This window comes from Podarcis muralis, chromosome 16, assembly GCF_964188315.1.
Source record: "Podarcis muralis chromosome 16, rPodMur119.hap1.1, whole genome shotgun sequence".
Taxonomy (NCBI): Eukaryota; Metazoa; Chordata; class Lepidosauria; order Squamata; family Lacertidae; genus Podarcis; species Podarcis muralis.
In genome coordinates, this window is record NC_135670.1 from 40,909,302 (window position 1) to 40,928,547 (window position 19,246).

Consider the following 19,246-nt stretch of genomic DNA (forward strand, 5'->3'; position numbering starts at 1 on the left):
GATCCTTGCAGAGGCTTGGGAGTGAAGTTGCGCCCCTCCCAAGCCTCTATGGGAGGGGAGCGCAGCTTCCCTCCCAAACCTCCTCGGGAGGAGAGCGATCCCCCCAGAAGCTTGGGAGGGAAGCTGCACGCCCGCCAGCCTTATGGTTGGTGGGCGTGCAGCTGGCGGGCGTGCAAGGAAAGGGGAGGCCGCCGGCAAAGCCACGCAGCTCCCCCACTCATCGGGGCACTCCTGAGAGGCCGGCGCCCTGGCGCAACACACCCCTAAGCTCTATGGGAAAGACGGCTCTGACCGGGATTCCACTTAAAAGCTGTTTTCGCATGATTTTTCGGCTTCTTTTAGGTGTTTCTGTCCCTTCCGCACTACTTCCAGGCTTGACACCATACAAGTGCACCTTGAACACGTGTAAAAGCCTGTATTTTAAATTGCCTCTCCATCCAGTGTCACTGGGATAAAAGAGTGGCCTGATTCTCACACGTGTGGCTGCCACTGTCCCATCTCTGGGCTGCAGAGCAGGGGGAGGTCTAAATCCTGTCAGAATGGGAATATGGAGAGACAGAGAGAGGGCTGGGAGCAGATGCCTGCCGGAGTCAAAGACTCCGGAAGCTGGAGGTGTGATTGTGTTTGCTGCTCCCTGTTGATGTCGTGAGCCAGTTGCTGCTCAAGCGCCCCAGAAATGATGGCAAATGTGTTTTAAAATTTTGTGACAGTCCATGCACAAATCACCAATTAAAGGCTCCCAAACCGCACATTAACATGATAAGTTATAACAGCTCCAAAAGAGACATTCTTGTTTATCACGGCAGCGACCCATGGATTAAGGGCTCCCTCAGTACACATTGACAGCCCGGCGCCAGCGGCACCAAAGCTGTTGAGCTCTGCGTTGTGCCAATGATCTGTGGAGAATGGGAGGAGGGCGCCTCCTCATTCCCCCTCGCAAGTTTTAAACAAAGGGGAGAGACCGGGCTTCCTGACCAGCTGCAGATCAGTGACTGAGCATTTGCAGTTCCAAGGGGGGAGGAAGAGAAGCGTCTTGGAGCAAACGTGAAAGGGAATGAGTACAGAGCACCAACAGGCAATGAGGGGGGTAATCTCAGGCTCTGGTAGGGCCCAGGCTGGATTACCGTGGTGTGTAATTCATGGAACTGTCCTTGAAGACAGCTCAGAAACCTCAACTAGCACAGAATTCAGCTGACAGAATTCTGGTTAAATTCAATGTTGGTCAGAGTTGTCCTATTAATAAAATTGATGGAGATGGCCATATATCACCTCATATCTCCTCTTTTCCAGACTAAACATAACCAGCTCCTTCAAGAGCTCCTTGTAAGGCTTAGTTTCCAGCCCCTTGATCATCTTGGTTGTCCTCCTCTGCACACCTTCCAGCTTGTCAACATCCTTCTTAAATTATGGTGCCCAGAATTGGACACAGTATTCCAGGTGTTGTCTGGCCAAGGCAGAATAGAGTGGGACTATTGCTTCCTTCTGAATCCCATTGATGCATTCAGCAGCTGGCAGTTCTGCCAGCCGAGCAGAGCGTGGGTCTCCACCAGAGAAAGTGGCACCCCTAGAAAGCCAGCTTGTTTTCAATCCAGCTTTTACGGCCACAAATGTGCATCTGCAAAGGATAAAAGGTAAAAAGGTAAAGGACCTCTGACAGTTAAGTCCAGTCACAGATGACTCTGAGGTTGTGGCACTCATCTTGCCTTACAGGTCGAGGAAGCCGGTGTTTGTCTGCAGACAGTTTTTCCGGGTCATGTGGCCAGCATGACTGAGCTGCTTCTGGCAAACCAGAGCAGCGCACGGAAACACTGTTCACCTTCCCGCTGGAGCGGCACCTATTTATCTACTTGCGTTTTTGGTGTGCTTTCGAACTGCTAGGTTGACAGGAGCTGGGACCGAGCAACGGGAGCTCACCCCGTCACGGGGATTCGAACCACCAACCTTCTGATCAGCAAGTCCAAGAGGCTCAGTGGTTTAGACCACAGCACCTCCCACATCCCTTTCTGCAAAAAATACATTTCTCTAATTCACTGGTGGTGGCTATTACTCTCTCCCGTGGCAAAGGGTTCCAGAAGCCACTGATGTGTAGTAGCAGCAGCAAGTCCTTGGAGGTAATAATGGACTGGATGTGGACCAATAAACTGAGTCTGGATCCTGGTAAATCCAAAGCAGCACGTTGACTTGGGGAAATAATTCAATTCCGTTCACATACAAAGGTCAACCTCCCTAACTTTCATTTTCCAAAACACAGAACTATTCTTCATGATTCAAAAGTTGCACTTCTCCGAATTTTGCAAAACAGTTTCCCAGGCAAGTAATGTACCCCAAAATAAAAACAGTAGGGTAAAATGTGCATAACATGCATAAAACATAAATTGCATTGTATTATGGAAAACTGATTTGCAAAAATATGCATATTGGGCAAAATTGCACACAGGAAATGTCTATATTAGGAGAAATTCACACTAAAATGCTGGTGAATTTTCATGAGGCATTTTTTAAATGGTACAAGTGTGGAAAGATAGAAAACTGAGCTTAACACAGTAAAATGGAGAAACAGAAGAACCAAAGAAGAGAAGAACTAGACAGAGTCATCCCCCTCTAGCTGTTGGCTAGCTGGCATGTTCTGAATGGGGTTGCCCTCCCCATGAAAGCCCAGGGGCAGAGTCTGAGGGTGCTCCTTGAGCCACTCGAGTCCCTGGAGGCTTGGGGGGGGGGCCAGAGGGCCTTTGCTCACCTTGTTTTGCTGGGACAGAAAGAGCCTGTCTGCAGTGAGTCCTGCTCCCGTAAACTCCCATTGGATGACCCTCCTGTGCTCTGCGCAGAGATGCCCTGACAGACAACCTGGAAGTCGCAGTTAGTAGGGGCTGCTCTGGCACGAATGCTGGCTGGGGCCCCCCTCAGGGAACGCGGAGCACCAACCCTGAAGACTTCTCATTGGCTGCCTGTTTGTTTCCAGACTGAATTCAAGGTGCTGACTTAAACAACCCTAAATGGCTTTGGGGCTCACTTGCCTGAAGGAACCCAGCAGCCTGAGTCCTCAGCTCTGGGTGAGGTGTTCATTCTTGTTGCCCCCCCCCCTCCAGGGGGAAGTTCACTGGGTGGGGACGGGAGTAAGGCCTTCTCTGTGGTGGCGCCCTAATTATGGATTGCCCTCCTCTTGGAATTACCACTGGCACCAATGTTGCTGACATTTCAGCACAAGGTTAAAACCTGCCTTTTTCACCTGGGCATTTTTGGGCTTTTGACCCACTGCTGCAAATTGTTGTGCTGGAATTCTTCATTTTATTTTTTAAAACTTTTGCTTTAAATGGTTTTAAATGATGTTGCAACCCATCCTGGGATCAACTGACCAATATCCTCAACAAATTCACGAATATATATTTATATACAGCAAGTGCACCACAGCAAATATTTCAGGTTCAGCAGTTAATATCTAAAATGAGGTGGAGGGGGCCCCCCACGGGGGATGACCTAAAATCTTGCATGGGTAGCCTAACTGGTGGGGGGAAGCTGCTCTGTGAGGACATGGGGGCCTTATCAATGAATCCTTTTGTTCTGGCACTATCAAAACAGGGTCATCATAAATGTGGGCTCCGGCAAATTTGGTTTATCTCTTAAAGCTGAACAGCCTCCTGCTGCTGAGAATTTGATGTGGTTCTTTCTCCTGAAGTCTCCTGGCCCGTCCCCCCCCCATGTCCTCTCCAGCTATGCTTAGGGTAGGGCCCTCTGTCACTGCCCCAGCCAGGGAGTTGTGAGTGCGAGTGCTGCGGCAGTGGAGAAGGCCTGGCGGAGCCCCCGTTCTCCATGGACAAGATATCAAAGTTCTCATTCTCCATTCTTGGTGAAGAATCAAGATGGCACATGACAAGCCTGTTTACATGCAAATGACCACAGAGGAAAGAGGAGGCAGCGTGGAGAAGCAACTCAGATGGCTCCCCAAGGATTCCACCCCACTGTGCTTGTGGGCCCAGACAAGGGACATTTGGGAAGGCGGGGTTTGTGTGTGCATTGGAGGGAAGGGCCTTTAAAGGCAATAATGGGGCAGGGCCGTGGGGGTACCACCTATCCCTTAAAATACAGGACAGTCCCATTTTTGGAGTCATAAAAATAAAAAATGGCATTTGTGCGCTCACCCAAACTGCTTGTTGCTTAGGCAGTTGAACCCGCCCTTCCCTCCAAATCTGACTGATTGACGCTCCAGGCTAGCCAATGCCAAGCAGCAGCCTTGCGAAAGAGCTTGTTCCTGATGTATAGGTGGTACATTACACCGGTAAAATTGGCAAAAATGTATAGAACAGAACAAAAGACTTGTTGGAGGTGTAAAGAAGGGGAAGGTACATTTTATCATATGTGGTGGGATTGTAAGATTATTACAAAATTTTGGGAAATGATATACAATAAATTTTTAAAAATGGTTAAAATAATATTGGTTAAAAAACCAGAAGCTTTTATCGTTAGGTAATTTAGGACAAGTGTTGTCGAAAGAAAAAAAGACATTATTCATGTATGCTACTACAGCGGTAAGAATTTTAATAGCTCAAAATTGGAAGACAGGAGAAGTACCATCAAAAGCACAATGGCTAGAAAAGTTAGCAAAGTTAACGGACAAACTGCGTGAAAAGGACAATAGTGACTTTGAAAAAGAACGGGAACTCTTTACAATATATGTGCAGAAATAACAGAAAGAAAAGGTCTCGTTGGCAGGATTTAAATAAACATTTACAACTTTATTTACAGAGAACAAGAAGTATAACAATGTGATAACATAACATTGTATATAAACAGCAGAATGTATCATCTGATGTAATAAACCAGAAATGGTAGTTAAAGGAAGTCAACGGAGGTCAGGGGGATTGGAAAATGTGTGTTGACGCCTGCTTCTTGGGAGAAAAGCAATGACAAACCTAGGCAGCAACTTAAAAAACATTACTACTATCGTAACTCTTGCACTTCCCTCAGATGTGGCTCTACATCAAGTGACAGCAAACAGTCAAGTCCCTGCCCTGAGGAGGCTGCAATCAAAAAGTGGTGGAAGGCATGCAAGAGGAGAGGTGGAGAAGGAAGGAGGTGGGGGTGGCGTGGAGAAGCTGAAGGAGGTGGGCTGCTCATTAGGGTTTATAAGCTCCCCCCCCCCACTCTTCAGCCTACCCAACCTACAAAACTCTGGACCCAAGCCACATGCAGAGGTGTAGCGTGGGGTAGGGCCAGGGTGCCAGGGCCCTGGGCGCACATTGTCGGGGGCACAATCAGGTGCCCCCACGACAGGCATAGAGCTCTGGTAGCTCAGGTGTGGCAGCAGGTGCGTTGGTCTAGCGGGCAGGTGGATGGAGCGTCCTGAAGGAGCGTCTCCACCCCCATCCTTCTGCCCAGACACTGAGGTCCAGTTCCAAGGGCCTTCTGGTGGTTCCCTCACTGCAAGATGTGAGGTTACAGGGAACCAGGCAGAGAGCCTTCTTGGTGGTGGTGCCCACTCTGTGGAATGCACTCCCATCTGATGTTAAGGAAATAAACAACTATCTGACTTTTAGAAGACATCTGAAGGCAGTCCTGTTTAGGGAAGTTTGTAATGTTCGATGTTTTATTCTGTTTCTAATATTCTGTTGGGAGCTGCCCAGAGTGGCTGGGGAAACCCAGCCAGATGGGCGGGGTATAAATAAATAAATAAATAAATAAATAAATAAATAATAATTATGGAGGCAGTGGGCAAGGAGCCAGTTGGAGGCAGGCTCCGTTCACCCTCCACATGCCCCCACCCCAGCTACCCAGGCCCCTTGTCCCACCCCCGGCGTCAGCAACCCATGCTATGCCACTGGCCACAGTCCTCCTCGCTCGCTCTGCTGTGTCGCCTCCTTGACTTTGCTGTCGTGGCTGGAAGGTGTCTTTGCACAGTGGCAAGGCCTCCTGCTGGCATGTGGGGGGGAGGGGAGAGCCTCCAGCGTTTTGCAGAGCTAGAGTGTAAGTGGCAGTACAAATTGAAGCGTCACCTGTGTGGCTCTGCCTACCTTTGCCTCTGGCCCCGCCCAGTCTTCTGCCTCCAGGTAGCCCTAAACAGGACAGGAGGGGGGCACTCTCACTCTCCTCCTGCTGTTTCCCACCCAGAAACAGATGTTTCAAAGGTAAACTGCCTCTGGAGATGGACCCCCCCCCCACTGCAGCTCTTCTCCCTGATGAAACTGTCATCTCCCTTTCAGACTTGTCCAAAAACCCAACTACACCTTAGAACATGAAGCCATGTCTGGTTGGTTGGATATTCTTCAGAATTACAACCAAGTGAGGGAGAACGAGAGTTTAAGTCCTTCCCCCCCCCCCCACCTTGTTGTAGCAGAGAACATTTTTTTTTTAAAAAAAGAAAGGAAATCTGTTAGCAACTAGACTTTTAGCAGGGTGGTAATTGCCTGTGTGAGAGCAGGTAGCAATAGGGCTTATTGGCAGGTGTGTGCTAGGATCCTGGACTCAGCTGCTCCATCCAGCCTCTACTTGGCTGAGGAAGTCCGGCGTGAGAGCATCCCCTGCAGATGGGAGCCAACCCTCCACTTGAAGACATCCAGGGAAGGGGGGAGGGAGGGAAGGAGAGAGGACACCCCCGCCCCCACGAGGTAGCTGGTTCCATTGTCAAAAGGCTCGTCTAATGAAGACTAAGACATGCATCTCAAGGGAGCTTCCAAGGTCAAGAGACGACCTTGACAATTTTTGTTGACAACAATTTTTGTACATTTCAGCTATGCCTGCACAGGGAGGAGTGGAGGAAGAGAGAGACATCTAATTAACAAAGCTACGCAGCACAGTTCAGTACAAACTTTGGGCAACTCGGTCCTCCTCACACATTGATGCTTTTGTGGAAACATGAAACATCCAATTATCCCACTGATTTTGCACTGCCTGAGTAGTGGCTGGGAAGAGGCAAAAGGTTGGCAGATCCTGGGGAGCTGCACAAATTTTTAAAATAAAATAAAAACCCTGTGCTTCCCTCAAATATCTGTTTAATTACTGAAACAACTGTTTGAACATTTTTATATATTAATTTAGCAAAATGATAATTGTGTGATTACAAATGTACTTTGACCAGGAGCCAGAGAGTTTTCATTTACTAAAATGAAAACTTTGATTTTAAAGGGGATGGAAATAGAACTGATTTAATTCCATCCCACTGGGAGCTGTGTTAAGTTTTAGCCCCCCTTCATTTGTCAAAAAAGGGAAGACCATTGTGCTGAGTTTTTCTGCTACAAAACACCCCAAATGCTGAAACTGATGACTGTTTGAACTTGCTGGACTCAGAAGCGGCAGCAGCAGCAATTGTTGGGGGCACAGATCCCTCTGCCACCTTTGCATCTGAAAGCTTTACTCTACCTAGTTATATCACCTGGTCTATGATGATTGATCCTCCAGCTCTGTGACCCCAAACTGCATGAGGCAAAGGTCTCTTGCTCTTTAAATGGAACCATCCATCCTAGAGTGACATCTACTTATTCATTTCTGAATTATTATGTTGACCACCCGATGAATAGCTGCCTGCTCTTTTTTCTCTGGGCAGTTTACAAATCTAAATTAATAAAAGACAAAGGAAAACAATCAAAGAATAACCTAAGAACAGCAACAGCCCTGCAGAAGCCAAGCACAAAACCACCATGAAGCCATCATGGAATCGGAACCAATTAAAGCAGCACTGAGGGGGGAAACAAGTTCAAGGAATCTAAATGCTCTAAAGCCACAGATATTAAAAGGTCTGGGAGAACATTCTTGGGGCGGAGAGAGAGAGAGAGCTACTAGGTGTCAGCAACTAGGCGTCATGAAAACCATCCGGACCCACCATTTTCAAGAGCAGTCTACCTCAATGTAGCAGGTGCTAAAGACAAAGAATGGATGAGGGTAGTCTTCTTTGTGCCTTGCTGGTGGGCTTCCTGGAAGCATCTGTTGGTCGTAGTTTCCTGCTGAGCAACAACAAGCAGAGCTCGTGGAGTGGGAGGCCAGCCAACCAGAAGAACCTTTGAGGTGTACTGCTGGAGGCAGAGTCAGTATCCAAAGGCAGGACCAGTCCTAGGGTCAGGCGAATAGCAATCCACATGGTCAAGACAGTCCAGAGGTCAGAGAATCCAATGGTCATGGGTCACGACGAGCAGGAAGCAGTAAGGTTGGGCCAGGAACTACCAGCATTGTTTTCAGCATCTGACTGCTGCTGGAAGCTCTGCTTAAAAAGGCTGAAGTCAGTTGGTTCTGATCAGTGCCTTCTCCTCTGCGTCCTTGAAGGCTAATCAGCTGCAGGTGGAGTCACTCTTCCTTCTCCCCCTTTCAGGCTGCTGTTCAGCAGGCAAAGTTGACTCCTAGCCCATGACACTGGCTGGCTGCAGTTGGAAACAGGATGCAGGTCTGGATAGACCCACCTTCGCCCAACCCACAGGGCTTCTCAAAAACATAAGCTGTTCATGGATAGGGATTTGCCTTTTTCTTTGTGCTTCCTTAGAATCATAGAATCATAGAATCATAGAGTTGGAAGAGACCACAAGGGCCATCGAGTCCAACCCCCTGCCAAGCAGGAAACACCATCAGAGCACTCCTGACATATGGTTGTCAAGCCTCTGCTTAAAGACCTCCAAAGAAGGAGACTCCACCACACTCCTTGGCAGCAAATTCCACTGTCGAACAGCTCTTACTGTCAGGAAGTTCTTCCTAATGTTTAGGTGGAATCTTCTTTCTTGTAGTTTGGATCCATTGCTCCGTGTCCGCTTCTCTGGAGCAGCAGAAAACAGCCTTTCTCCCTCCTCTATGTGACATCCTTTTATATATTTTAACATGGCTATCATATCACCCCTTAACCTCCTCTTCTCCAGGCTAAACATGCCCAGCTCCCTTAGCCGTTCCTCATAAGGCATCATTTCCAGGCCTTTGACCATTTTGGTTGCCCTCCTCTGGACACGTTCCAGTTTGTCAGTGTCCTTCTTGAACTGTGGTGCCCAGAACTGGACACAGTACTCCAGGTGAGGTCTGACCAGAGCAGAATACAGTGGCACTATTACTTCCCTTGATCTAGATGCTATACTCCTATTGATGAGGCCCAGAATTGCATTGGCTTTTTTAGCTGCCGCGTCACACTGTTGGCTCATGTCAAGTTTGTGGTCAACCAAGACTCCTAGATCCTTTTCACATGTACTGCTCTCAAGCCAGGTGTCACCCATCTTGTATTTGTGCCTCTCATTTTTTTTGCCCAAGTGCAATACTTTACATTTCTCCCTGTTAAAATTCATCTTGTTTGTTTTGGCCCAGTTCTCTAATCTGTCAAGGTCATTTTGAAGTGTGATCCTGTCCTCTGGGGTGTTAGCCACCCCTCCCAGTTTGGTGTCATCTGCAAATTTGATCAGGATGCCCTTGAGTCCATCATCCAAGTCGTTGATAAAGATGTTGAATAAGACCGGGCCCAAGACAGAACCCTGTGGCACCCCACTAGTCACTCTTCTCCAGGATGAAGAGGAACCATTGATGAGCACCCTTTGGGTTCGGTCAGTCAGCCAGTTACAAATCCACTGAGTGGTAGCATAGTCAAGACCGCATTTTACCAGCTTCTTTACAAGAATATCATGGGGCACCTTGTCAAATGCCTTGCTGAAATCAAGGTAGACTACATCCACTGCGTTCCCTTCATCTACCAGGCTTGTAATTCTGTCAAAAAACGAGATCAGGTTAGTCTGACATGACTTATTTTTCAGAAATCCATGCTGACTATTGGTGATCACAGCATTCCTTTCTAGGTGCTCACAGACTGTTTGCTTAATGATCTGCTCCAGAATCTTCCCTGGTATTGATGTCAGACTGACTGGGCGGTAATTATTTGGGTCCTCTCTTTTCCCCTTTTTGAAAATAGGGACAACATTTGCCCTCCTCCAGTCTGCCGGGACTTCGCCTGTTCTCCAGGAATTCTCAAAGATGACTGCCAGTGGTTCTGAAATCACATCTGCCAGTTCTTTTAATACTCTTGGATGCAGTTCATCTGGCCCTGGAGACTTGAATACATCTAGACTAGCCAAGTATTCTTGTACTATCTCCTTAGTTATTCTGGGCTGTGTTTCCTCTGCTGAATCATTTGCTCCAAATTCTTCAGGTCGGGCATTGTTTTCTTTATCGGAGAAGACTGAGGCAAAGAAGGCATTGAGGAGTTCAGCCCTTTCTGTGTCCCCTGTTTGCATTTCACCATCTTCTCCTCTGAGTGACCCCACGGTTTCTTTGTTCTTCCTTTTGCTACGAACATACCCATAAAAGCCTTTTTTGTTGCTTTTAACCTCTCTAGCAAGCCTGAGTTCATTTTGTGCTTTAGCTTTTCTGACTTTGTGTCTACACGTGCTGGCTATTTGTTTGAATTCCTCTTTGGTGGTTTCCCCCCTTTTCCATTTTTTGTACACATCCTTTTTTAATCTTAACTCAGTTAAAAGTTCTTTAGATAGCCACCCTGGCTTCTTTAGGCACCTTCCATGTTTCCGTCTCATTGGTAGTGCCTGAAGTTGTGCTTTTACTATCTCCCTCTTAACAAACTCCCAGCCATCTTGAACTCCCTTTCCTTTTAGTATTACTGTCCATGGGATCTCACCCAGCACTTCCCTAAGCTTTATGAAGTCGGCTTTCTTAAAGTCGAGAAATTGAGTCCTAGTATGCTTGGCTGCTCCTTTCCGCTGTATAGTAAACTTCAGAAGAGCATGATCACTCGCGCCTAATGATCCTTCCACTTCTACCCCACTAACCAGGTCATCAACATTGGTTAGGACCAGATCTAAAATGGCTGTTCCTCTTGTTGCTTCTCCCACTTTCTGGACAATGAAGTTGTCTGCAAGGGCAGTGAGGAATCTGTTTGACCTTATGCTCTTGGCTGAGTTTGACATCCAACAAATATCCGGGTAATTGAAGTCCCCCATTACTACTATCTCCCTTCCTTTTGCATGCTTGGCCATCTGTTCCAGGAAGGCATCATCTATGTCCTCCGTTTGCCTTGGGGATCTATAGTAAACTCCCACAATGAGGTCACTGTTATTCTTCTCTCCCTTAATTTTGACCCAAATGCTCTCACTTAGGCTTTGAGGTTCTAAATCTTGGATCTCTTCACAGGTATACACATCCCTGACATATAACGCCACTCCTCCTCCTTTCTTGTCTGGTCTGTTTCTTTGAAATAGATTGTATCCCTCCATTATTACATTCCAATCGTGGGATTTATCCCACCAGGTTTCAGTGATTCCTATTATGTCATATTTAGTTTGCTGTACCAGGAGCTCAAGCTCATCTTGTTTATTTCCCATGCTTTGCGCATTAGTGTACAGACATTGAAGTCCATTAATCATTCCCCCGTGTCTCTTATTTAAGGATTTTCTCCTCCCACCACTAGGTCTGCATGCTCTTTGCTCCATTCGGTCTATGACATTTGGATGATCATCTTCATCAATTGATAGACTCCTACCTTCAGGAGCACTGTCTCCCTCCCCCACATTAGTCAGTTTAAAGCCCTCCTGATGAGGTTTCTGAGATTTTTTGCAAAAACATTCCTCCCAACCGTTGTGAGATGCAGCCCATCGCTTGCCAGAAGTCCATCTTCAAGAAACTGCATTCCGTGATCTAAGAATCCAAACCGTTCCTGTTTGCACCATTTGCGAAGCCAGTTGTTCACTTCCACTATTTTTCCCTCTCTCCCTGGGCCACGTCGTTCAACTGGGAGGACAGATGAGATGACAATTTGTGCATTTAATTGCTTCAATTTCCTGCCCAGAGCCTCGTAATCTCTTTTGATCTTCTGGAGGCTATTGCTTGCAGTGTCATTGGTTCCCACATGAACCAAGAGGAAGGGGTATTTGTCAGTGGGTTTTATGATTCCTTGCAGTCGTTCAGTTACATCTTGGATCTTAGCCCCGGGGAGACAGCACACTTCCCGAGACATCTTGTCAGGCCCACAGATCACTGCTTCTGTTCCCCTCAGTAGGGAATCCCCTATCACCACTACACGCCTCCTCTTAGGTCTGGTCGGGGTTCTTCTGTGAGCTGTCGGTTCCAAGGTCGCCTGGACATTCCCAGAGGACTGCCTTTGCTCCTCGTCTTCATATACCTGATCGACTGTAATGAGGGAGAGATCCTCAAATGGAGTCTGCTCTTCGTCTTCCATGCTAGGGGAAAGGACCTCAAAGCGATTGCGTATTTCTAAACAATCAGAGCGAACCCTGGGCCTCCTACTTCTTTGAGTCACGTTTCTCCATATATCTGGCTCCTGTGTTGGTGAACTAGCCACCTTCTCAGGGGAGTCCCCTGTCTCTTCCTTGGTGGAGACGGTGTGCTCTGTTGCTTCCAAGAAGAGTTCCAGCTCTCTAATTCTTTGGAGCGTAGCTACACGTTCCTCCAGTTGCTGGACTTTGTCTTTTAAGAGGGCAATCAACATGCAATTGCTGCAGGTAAAGCTGCCTGCAACCTTTGGCAAGATGGCAAACATTGCGCAGGAACCACAGGCGACTGCAGCTGTTCCCTCACCCTCCATCTTGGGAACGTGTCGTTGGGGGTGACTACAGTGGCCCTCTATCATAAAAAGTGTGGAGACAGGACAAATAAATCCCTCCCAAAAAACCTAGGTCTCCCCCAACAAATGTTTGAGACTAGCTCCCCTAAATCTAAAATATGGATCAAACTGCGCGCGCCGCTGCCCTAAAGCTCTGATAAGCTCCTCCCACAGCTAATCACCTACCTCAACATTCCTTGTATGTCTACAAGTTCTAGAGTTGTGAGGAAAACAATGAAGCTGAATTTTGGAAGGTTCAGGACAGACAAAAGAAAGGACTTCTTCATGCAGCTCATAGAATCATAGAATCATAGAGTTGGAATAGACCACAAGGGCCATCGAGTCCAACCCCCTGCCAAGCAGGAAACACCATCAGAGCACTCCTGACATATGGTTGTCAAGCCTCTGCTTAAAGACCTCCAAAGAAGGAGACTCCACCACACTCCTTGGCAGCAAATTCCACTGTCGAACAGCTCTTACTGTCAGGAAGTTCTTCCTAATGTTATAGTTATAGTTAAGCCATGGCACTCACTCCCACAGGAAGCGGAGATGGCCACCTGCCCAGATGGCTTTAGAAGAGGCAAATTCATGGAGGAGGCTCTTGAGGGCTACTGGCCAGGATGGCTTTGCTCTGCTTCCACAGCTGGAGGCAGCTATATTTCTGAATGCCAGTTACTGGGAACTGCAGGAGGGCAGTGCTCTTGAACTCGGGTCCTGCTTTGGGCTGGAAGAAGAGGGGAAGAGGAGCAGGGCTCTCCTTATGCCAGGTACATCATTCTGCAGACCACAGCTAACTGCATTTGGGCCACCCTTTGCATGCCTTCTGGGAGTGGATCATGCTTAAAGCCCTTGGTAGGGGAGATGGGGAGGTGAGAAATACAGGCCAAAGGAAAATTGCTCATTAACAGTCGTTCACAGAAATGTCACTGAGTGTAAACAGCACCGTAACCTTTGCCTCTCCTCAGCTCCTTGGGGAACAGGCAGCAAATGCAATAACCAACCTCCTCCTCTTCTCTGCCACCCCCACCCGGGGTGAGTTCTTTAAATAAATGCTTATTGGATCCTCCTAGCCAAGCACTGCCTTACCTGGGCCTGAACAATGAACATCCTGGGCCTTTTCTAGGCCTCTGATGGAAGCTTCATGGTAGCAGCGCACACCCTGGGCCCTCTCAGCCCCCAGGGCTTTTCTGATCCTCTGCTGGCTGGCAGGATCCTACCTTAGGGGAGAGACACAAACGGTTCTGGAAGCCTCTTGGCACTGCAGCTGGTCCGTGAGGGGTGTGAGTATAAATGCAACCTTGGAATAGACAGGTGTGAGATACACTGGCAGCACATAGCTCATAGGCTCTGACTCTGAAGATGAAGAAATGCAGACAGAGCAGTCTCTGGCATCTGATTCTGACCAACCCCTGACATCACCCCCCTCTCCAGAACTCTCCTCCTCTTCCTCGTCTTCCCTCCACCCTCTTGGTTTAGGTTTGTTGGGATGGCTACTGTGAAATTCCCTTTGTAACTCTGGGGTATGAACGTGCTCTGCATATTCCCATGGCCTATCTTCAGGCCCATACCTCTTCCATGCTATGAGATATGGCAGCTTCTTCTGCCTCCATCGTAAATTCAGCATCTGCTCCACTTCGAACACCCCCTTTCCCTCTACAACTACAGGAGGAGGGGGTGCTTCCCTAGGAGTCTGGTAGGGGTGTGCAGGGGTCACTGGGGATAACACAGCTCTATGGAATACAGGGTATATTTTAACGGAGGCTGGTAACTTAAGTCTGAACGTTACAGGATTCATCTGCTCTATTACTTCAAATGGCCCCACCCTCTGTGGATCCAATTTTCTGCATCTACTTTTCTGGGGCAAATCTTGTGTATACAGCCACACCTGGTCCCCCACTTTTATCTCACTACCTGGTTGTCTGTGGGCATCTGCCACCCTTTTGTATGCCTCTTTGGCCAAGTCCAACCATTCTTTCAGCAAACTCTGAATAGTGGCCATTTCTTCAACGAACTCTTCCGCTGCTGGTACTGACAGGTTGTCTGCCTGTGAAGTAAAGGTACGTGGGTGTCGCCCCTGAATGGCAAAGAAGGGGGTCTGCTGCGTAGATGCATGAAGGGCATTATTATACATGAACTCCACCAGTGACAACTTTGACACCCAATCATCTTGCTGATAGTTCACATAACTCCTAAGGTACTGCTGCAACGTGGCACTGGTCCTCTCTGATTTACCGTTTGTCTCTGGGTGCCTAGCTGAAGAGAGACACACTTCTACTTTGAGCAGCTGCATGAGTTTCTTCCAGAACTGCCAGGTGAATTGGGTCTCCATATCTGACATTACCCTAAGGGGGAGTCCGTGCAACTTAAAGACATGGTCTACAAAGAGCTGAGCCATCTCCTGCGCCATTGGTAGACTCCTACAAGGTATGAAGTGCACCATCTTCGTGAACAGGTCTACTACTACCCAGATCACTGTTTGTCACTGTGACTCTGGTAGATTGGTACTAAAGTCCAGGGCTATGTCTTCTCAAGGCCCTTGCGGTGTAGGGACGGGTTGGAGCAGACCTGCAGGCGCTTCCCTGGGTCTCTTCACCCACTGGCAAGTCTCACAGGCTCGCACAAACTCCTTGACTTCTCTCATTCTTGGCTATCAGAACTGCCTAGTCATTGGTATAGCATCTTATGTTTCCCGAAGTGCCCTGCTGTAGGGTTGTTACGGCACTGACGTAGGACTTTAGCTCTCAACTCTTCCTCTAGAATGTAGTGTTTATACAATCCTTTATACAATATCCTTTATACAATAGTCCATCCTTTCCCTCAAACCCCTCCACTCCGCCTGCATTCCTTTGCAGTGTTTCTAACTTCCCCTTTGCAAAAGCATCCTCCCGTGTTTTCCTTCAGAACATGGAAGCTTTGGTGACTGAACCAGCTGCTAGCTGTAGTTGCTCTGGCTTTAGGATGTGCTGGTACACTGGAACTGGCTCCTCCTGGTACACCGGCTTCCTTGAGAGAGCGTCTGCCCGTTGTTTCTGATTACCTGCCACATACTGTACTCAAAAGTCAAACCTGGCAAAAAATTGTGCCCAATGAATCTGCCGTTGATTTAGGTGTTTCGTCGTCTGCCAATACTCCAGATTCCTGTGATTAGTGCAGACCTCTACTTGATGTTGCACCCCTTCTAGAAAGTGTCTACAAGTCTCAAAGGCATCTTTGATAGCCAACAACTCCTTTTCCCATATGGTGTAGTTCTGTTTTGAGGAAGCACCTCTATCACGTGCCATACGTGCTGCTCCAGGCTCTCAGAGTATATCAGCAAATCACTTGATGAGTTCGCTAAGACAGCAACTGCTGTTCTTAGTAGCTCAGAGAAGGTGTGGGAACCATCAAGGTTCAAAGTGGTGCAGGAATTAACCTCTAAAGATGCTGAACCATGGCTTAATGCCATGAAGGCCGAAGTTGATTCCTTGAATAGGAACCAAACCTGGGAGCTGGTGCCAATAGTCCCAGGAATGAGGCTGGTTGGCAGCAAATGGGTCTTCAAGGCCAAGACAGACCAGACTGGCAAGGTTGTCAGGCACAAAGCCAGATTGGTCACTAGAGGTTTTTCACAGGTACCAGGACAGGATTACCACGAGACCTACTCACCCACCGTCAAGTATGAGAGCATTAGGCTAATGCTCAAGATTGCTGCAGAGGAGAAGCTTCACATTTCTTATCACAATGTGAACACAGCATTTTTGTACGGGACTTTGGAGGAGGAGCTGTACATGCTTCCACCTGATGGAATGCAGGTACAGAAGGGAATGGTCTGTAAACTACGGAAATCCCTATATGGTTTCAAGCAGAGTGCCAGGTGTTGGAACACAAAACTCACTGAGACATTGCTTTCTCTAGGTTTTCACCAAGGCAAAGCTGATCCATGTGTGTTTGTCAAAGAGGAGGGGCAAAACAAATTGTATTGTTTACGCTTTGTTGATGATCTGCTTCTTTTCTGGAAGGATCAGGCTTTGTACCAAAGCACCCTAGCTTACCTGAAGGTGCACTTTAACATGAAGGGTCTTAGTGAGGTATCAAACTATCTTTCTTTGCAGGTGGAGAAGGACCAGGCAGGTAATTTTCTGGTACACCAAACAGAAAATTGCTGATGTATTAACCAGGCTGAATTTGGTTGATGCAAACCCAGCAGACACACAGATGGTGACAGATTACCAGGTAGATAGTACTGCTGAAGCATTTTCTGACACCACACTGTACAGATGCATTCTAGGCAAGCTGAATTTCATTGCTAGATGTTCAAAACCTGGCGTAGCTGTAAGCACTAACCTGGTTAGCAGATATGCCAACAATCCTACTGTTCAGGATTGGAAAGCTTTGAAGTGCATAGCCTGCTATTTGAAGGGGACTTTGCACAACAGACTAAGGTTCACAAGACTGGAGGTCTTGAAGTCTTTGCAGATGCTAGTTTTGGAAGTGACACCACGGATGGTACCAGCACTTCTGGAGTATGCTACATGTACAACCACTGTCTGTTTGACTGGCTGTGCAAAAAGCAAACGACAGGAAGCCTAAGTTCCTGTGAAGCAGAACTCAATGCCCTGTCATTTTCACTTATGGATTGTGAATGGTTGATGCAACTGTTTCAGGACATCAAGGTTTCTGTGAAATGTCCTATACAGGTGTATCCAGACAACAGATCCTGTTTGGCTTTGCTGAACTCAGAGAGTTGCAAGCAAAGAACCAAATACTTGCAGATTAAGTTACATCATGCAAGAGAGTGTATTCAGAAAGGACTCATTCAGGTGTCCTACATGCCAGGAAATGAAAATCCTGCAGATCTGTTGTCTAAGGTTGTTAACAGAGAACAACTTAAGGTTTATGTACAGAGGTTGCAATTGGGTTGAACCACAGGTAATACAGGTTACATGGAAAGGTGGAGGATGTTAGGATATAGTTCCATTCCACCTTTAGAACAGGCATGTGGAGTTGTTGTATGTCACATGTCTGTTTACTTCCAGCACAGTCTGCTGGGAACTTCCGTTGTATATAGCTTTTGTCTATGCTGCTTTTTGTTTGGACACAAAGGGAAGCAGACATGTTTTTCTTTTGTCCCGATGCTGAATAAACGCTTGTAAATATGCTTACATATGTTTCTGTCCGCCACTTCCATTGTGAAGAGTTATTCACTCTGCTGATTAGAGCGTGCTCAGTATCTGAAGGTTTCTGAGGCTTGAGTCACTGATTGATGCTGTTTCGAGAACCGGAGTTCGCTCAGCTGCTGGGCGTTTTGTTGAATTAATTGAACTAAATAGTTTTAATTGGATTTTGAACTAAAGTGCAATTAATTGTTACTGTTTTGAATTTTATTGCGTTGTTATCTTCCTTAGTGAGTCGTGCAGTACGCTATTCTGAGGAATGCTTTTTATAAGGTAGGAGGCACTGGGGATGAGTTCATTGGACCAAGGGACAGGATGCCCCCCCAAGTTAGGGCACCACTGCATTGACCTATGTGATAAAAGGATGTCAAACATTTATCATGGTGAGAGAAACAAGGGCCCACCCTGCTAAGCAGCATCAGTTTTCCTGAGAGGGTCGCGCCCCATTACGGAAACCGGAGTTCCACAATTTCTGGCAAATTGCATCACAGAATGGAGGGGGGAGGAGTTGGGAGGCAATCCCCCCCCACCCCCGGTTCTGAAATGATTTCAAAGCAATCCGTTACAATCTATTGCAGCATAACCGGATGGGCCCTCTGGAGATTGTCAAACGCACACACATACACAGGAATTTGTAAATCTGTCTCTGCTTTGCTATCTATAGCTTAAATGTACAACCTGGGGTGGGGGTGGAGCAGGGGGGGTGGGGGCAGTGAGTGTTTCAATTACACGAGGTATCACACAAACGAGCAATGATCACAACCACCATGCAAATTGGGGGTTGCCTGTAAATGCAGGGAAATAAACAAATAATGAATGAATGGGCATATTCTGATGAGGGGATGTTGGGATGAGCTTTGTTCCACGTGTTAAATTTGTGAAGGAGAGAGAAAATATATGGGGGGAGTGGGGTGCCCTCCTCTCTCAAATATCATGCAGATAACAAGGTTCAGATTTGGGGCTTCAGGGCTACACCTAGGCCTGGCAGTTCCCTCCTTGCGAGAAGTGAAGTTACAGGGAACCAGGCAGAGGGCCTTCTCAGTAGTGGCGCCTGCCCTGTGGAACACCCTCCCATCAGATGTCAAGGAGATAAAAAAACTACACAGCTCTTAGAATGCATCTGAAGGAATCCCTGTATTGGGAACCACAGCATTATAGTGCCCCCAGCTCTCAACTCCTCTAAATGGTCCAAAAGGATACCATGGTCAATGGTGTCAAAAGCCGCTGAGAGATCCAGCAGAACTGGGAAACAGATTTCACCTCTGTCTCTAGCCTGCCGGAGGACCAGCACAACCAAGGCAGCTTCAGTCCTGCGATGGGGTCTGAATCCCGACTGGAAGGGATCCAAATGGTCTGCATCCTCCAGGCTTGCCTGGAGTTGTTCAGTGACCACCTGCTCAATTACCTTGCCCAAGAATGGAAGATTTGAGACTGGACGATAGTTGGCCATAATGGCTGGGTCCAAAGATGATTTTTTTAATAAGCAGTTTAATAAGCGCTTCTTTAATTAGGTCTGGGAAGACCCCCTCACAGAGGGAAGCATTCACCACCCTGCAGAGCCATCGCCCAGTCCTTC